A 5,440-nucleotide genomic window follows, 5' to 3' on the forward strand; every position below is an offset into this window, starting at 1 on the left:
TGGCTACAACTTTGCTCTCAAGGAAGCCACTTGTCTGATCACCAGCATAGATGCAGCAAGCCAAAACCCTTCCCCCCCAGGTGTCTAAAAACAGGAGTCCAACAATAAAAGCCTTGCAATTCACTTGGAAGCCTGGATTTTTGGATTCGAGGTTGGGTCTGATTGGGTTGAAGGATACCCCAGGAAGAACCAGTGGGAATTTGAAGTGCCACCAATCAATTGAAGTGCTGCCAAAACGTCCTGCAGAATGCATTAGAGAATGCTAAGAGACCATAGTCACTACACCTGAGTATCTGTCACCCTCATGGCACAGGGTCCACAGGGCACATACATGATCTCCCAGACTGAACTCCCCAGGAACATGGAACTGGGTAGGACTAGGAATACCAAGGGTCTGTTGAGGACCACACAAGCTCTAAATAGCAGAATCTGTCCCTGCTCCCCACTGTTGGGGGCATGAGCCAGTTGTGCATTGTATGTGAGTCACAGTGTATCCCATCTAGAAAACAAAAATAAAACTACCTATCTCTAAGGCTTCCTGTCCCTCACTGTGAACACAAGTTCAGCCTGGAAATCAGTGTGTGACCTGGCCAGAACCAGAACTCATTTTATCCTAATGTCAGAACTTACCCAGTTCTGAACCCAGTTACTTCCCCACTGGGTGTTACACTGAGTGGGGACCCAGGGTCCTACAGCTTTAGAACCTGTCATGTGGCTCTGCTCCATGGACACCGCAGGAAGTCCTTTCCCACACCAGTCACCAAATAGTTGCCCTGTGGCCAGTCCTAAGGCCGTGTCCCTAATATTCATCAATGAGCCATGTCCTCTCATGGGTCCCAGGCTCACACCACCAGGCATACACTATATATATATATATATATATATATATATATATATATATATATATATATATATACACCCACACACACACACACACATTCCTAATGATGCAGAGACTGATGGAAGGCCAAACATGTACATGCTCTCATTACAGAGTATGTGCTGAAAAGAGTAAAGGGTATTTTGCTTCTTCATAAGGCTGTGATAAGACAACCATGGCTGAGTATTTATAAAGAAAAACTAATCATTTTGAAGGCTCCAGGTCCATAGTCCTGCAGCCTCATTTTTTAGCCTCTGTTGAGGATCTTGTCACCAGCAGAGACACAGTAAATAGCACTAATCACGAAGCCAAGTCAGTGTGTGGGTTGTCTCCAGCACTAACCCAGTCTATAGCATCTGTCCCTTCCCATGGCAACACCACAGGGATCTATCCAATCACCTTTCCAGTTGTCTCATGCTTCTCCATTACGTCATATCTTGAGACCCTATGATGAGAACTAAGTTTCCAGCACAGGAAATCTTAGAGGACACAAGGAACCAGATTCAAACCAAACAGCACATTAGGAGGCCATCTTGCATAGACTGCGGCCTGAGGCCTGTGACCCAGGCCTCCAACTCACCAGTGTCTAGCCAGAGCTTGCTTCTGAAGGAGGGCTCCTGCCTCCTGGGAGCTAAGGGTGGTCTACGTGTGTGGCATTGAGCTATGCACAGACAGCCTGGATTCCAGTTGAGACTAGATGTTGAAGCCCGGGATCCGATGGTAATAATTCACCTACATGGGACGGAAGTAGTTCTCTCATGTCTCCTGGAACCCTGGCTCTTGTCGAAGTTACCACCCCGTCAGCCCCCACAGAGAAGCATGGTTAATAGTCACATAGGCCATATCCCAAGCTTCTGACCTTCAGGCTAGACTCCTTCCCAGTTACCTAGAAACAGTAAAGATTACAGCACACAGTACGAGGGCTGCTTGGCCCCACCTCACTCTCTTGCTCTTACTCCTCTTACTCCCCTTACTCTCCTCTCTCCTTCCCTCTCTCCCTCTTACTCTCTAGCCTTTCTTCTCTCTTTATCTTTCTCCCTTCTCTCCTCTTGGCCACAGCTGGTCTCTCTCTCTCTCTTTTATGTCTTCTCTTTCCCCCTGCCTTTCTATAATAAAGCTCAAGATCATAGACTGTCTCTGTTCATCAAGGCCCGCTGCGCAGGCTCTCATCTGAGTGGGATCCACTTTCCCTCAACCCTCTCTCCTGTAACCCCAGGGCTCAGGGTGTCATCCCAGGGCACCTGGTTGGGGGCTGCCCCTCATCCACCCCCTGTCAAGTGGTGTCAGTGTCTTAGATGCCCATCCAGGGCCAAGTGGAAAGCATCTGGCAGCCCTCCCATGTCTACCTGCCCGGAGCAGAGGAGGAACTCTGGCTGGATGTGGGCTATCTTCCCTTCCCCTTCTTCCCCTGCCCCCTTTTAGGCCTTCAACTCACCAGTGTCTAGCCAGAGTGTCCTTTTTTTTTTTTAAGATTTATTTATTTATTATATGTAAGTACACTGTAGCTGTCTTCAGACACTCCAGAAGAGAGAGTCAGATATTGTTAAGGATGGTTGTGAGCCACCATGTGGTTGCTGGGATTTGAACTCTGCACCTTTGGAAGAGCAGTCGGGTGCTCTTACCCACTGAGCCATCTCACCAGCCCCCCAGAGCTTCCTTCTGAAGGAGGCCTCCTGCCTTCTAGGAGCTAAGGGTGGTCTAGGGACCTAACTCTCCTCAATATACATGTGGGTGACAGGAAGCTATTCTACCATGCTTCTGTTTATACATTTAAAAAAAAGCAGAGCTTCTCTGTCTGGTGCACAGCTAGGCACACAGTTTCTGCAGGCCCTGTCCTTAATCGAAGCACTGCAAAACCTAAGACTCCTGAGCTTCCTGGAGATTGGTACCAGATGGATTGGGTAGGCTTGGTCGTAAACAGATAGTTTCATAGCACTCCGTGAGCCTGCTGGTGTCATATGTGAGAGCTCAAAGTCTGAGCAGGACATGAGTGACAGTTTATGCTCACTAGAGCACAGGTGCTCCCCTCCCACACAGTTCTTTGGGGACTTGCTCCAGAGTGACATAAGCTACTGTCCCTTCCACTTCTTGGTTGCTTTGTCTGGCTTGTAGAGTCAGAACCACCCACTTGGGGTCAGAAGGAATCAGGATTATCTGACCTTCCAGAGCTTTCTCTGTCTGACATCCAAGCCAACACACGGACTCCCTGCAGGCTGTGTGGTGTACTCCAGGCTCTCAGCTTTGTGAGCTGTTATCCATGCTGGGGAGTGTTGGTGTTGCGGCTGTCTTTGAGTCATCTCTGCTCCTGTCAGCAACCCCTCTCCCGTATTCCTGTGATTAACCCCAGAACTCAGTGGGTCACCAATTGGACTTCCATGGTATCCGTACTTTTGCCATTGACTCCTATCTGTAGTGAATGAATCCCTGTTTACTTCCTCCCAGGCGTAGTGTCACACAACAGCCAGTGAGATGGCTTGATGGGTAAAAAGGTCCTTGCCACCCAGCCCAACCACCTGAAAGCGATCCCCAGGATCCACAGGGTGGAATGAGAGAACTGACTCCACAAGTTGTCCTTGAGCTTCCACACATGCAACCTGCCATGCAGATTCATACACATACATACACACTCAAACAGTATTTTTAAAAAAAAATGGTTCTTTTTTTTTAATTCACTTATTTATATGAGTACACTTTAGCTGTCTTCAGACACACCAGAAAAGTGTATCATATGCCACTGCAGATGGTCATGAGTAACCATGTGGTTGCTGGGATTCGAACTCAGTACCTCTGGAAAAGCAGACAGTGCTCTTAACCACTGAGTCATCTCTCCAGCCCTCAAACAGTATTTTTTTTTTTTTTTTTTTTTTTTTTTTTGGTTTTTCGAGACAGGGTTTCTCTGTGTAGCCCTGGCTGTCCTGGAACTCACTCTGTAGACCAGGCTGGCCTCGAACTCAGAAATCCGCCTGCCTCTGCCTCCCGAGTGCTGGGATTAAAGGCGTGCGCCACCACGTCCGGCCAAACAGTATTTTTTTAATGTAAGAAAGACTTAAAGTGAGTGAGGCGCAGTGTGGTGGACACACACATTTAATTCCAGCACTTGGGAGACAGAGACAAGCAGACCTCTGAAAGTTCAAGGCCAGCCTGGTCTACACTGTGAATTTCAGAACAGCCAGAACTACTGTTGTATAACAAACTACTGTTGTATAACAACTTCCTCCAAGATTGAACTATTCCAGTCTGCAGGAAGTTCCTTAAGCAGGAAGGTACACAACTCAAAATAGCTTTAGGAAGTTCCTAAAACAATCAGTATGCCTAAGTAAGCAAGAAAAGCTGAGAGTCCAATGGCCGAGCTACCTGCATGCTGTTAGGTATGTTCCAGGTTTCCCAGCTTTGTGGCAAAGCTGGGGGCTAGGGGAGGCCTTGGTGGTGCAGCTGTCTTTGAGTCAGTTTAGCTCCTGCAAGTAACTCCTACTCCTGTAAGTAACCCCAATAAAACTCATGGAATCACCAAGTTGGATTTCCTTACTTTGGTCTGTCTAGGTTCCCTATTTGAGGTGAATAGACATTGTGTGGTGCTTCTCCCCAGGAAAAGTTTTGTCACACACCAAATACATAGGGAATTAACTGACTCAATAAATATATAAATAAATAAATACGTGGGATCTCAAAGGGACAGTTTGCAATATCCATGTTCATAGCAGAACTGCTTATAGGCACAAAAATATAGCGGTAATTTAACCCAACGACCTTGCAGAGGACAGGAGTTCTGTTACCAGCACCCACAAGGCATCTCACAGGCATGCTGGTCACACACATACATACAGGAAAATAAAGACAAAAACTGAATAAGAATAAATCATTTTTTAAAAATGGAGAAAGAAGCATTGCCTGCCACCCACAGGGAATCAGGCTAAGTGCAATGAATCAGCTGGAGACTTGGCTTGTTCAGCTCCTGTGAGTGAGATCACTGAGCATCAAATACCTCACAGAGACAGCCTAGAGGGGGAAAGGCTCATCTGGCCTCAGCCTCCAGAAGTGTCAGTCCAACATAGCAAGGGATGGCATGGTGGGATGGCAGTTGGGGTGATGGTAGATCAGGGAGCAGAGAAAAGGGCATGTTGGTACTTTCTGTTCTCTTCCTTTTCCCCTTCAGGCTCCTTGCCTACAGTGTGGGGTCTCCTACTGTACAATGGGCCTTCCCTGCCTCAGCTAACCCTCTCGGAGGAACGTGTTCAATGACACCACTGAGCAGCTGCCAACTCTCTTCAGTACTTCCAGTGCTCAGGGAGTATTTCGTCTCCAAAGAACATCTAATTTACATCTGCCCTGTCTGTTCCCTTAACTCTTGACGCACAAGTCCACACTGAAATCTGAACAAAATGCAGACAGATTCTACAATTTATGCAAAAACAGTTAAAACTACAAAGTTCTTACCACCTGAACTTAGGTGAGAGGCGATTCAGCTAGGCTCCTCCCAGGGGCCCGCCTCCAGGTTGCTGGCTTGCGCGCGCTCTCTCTCTCTCTCTCTCTCTCTCTCTCTCTCTCTCTCTCTCTCTCTCT

Source organism: Mus pahari, chromosome 1 (genome assembly GCF_900095145.1).
Source record: "Mus pahari chromosome 1, PAHARI_EIJ_v1.1, whole genome shotgun sequence".
Lineage (NCBI taxonomy): Eukaryota > Metazoa > Chordata > Mammalia > Rodentia > Muridae > Mus > Mus pahari.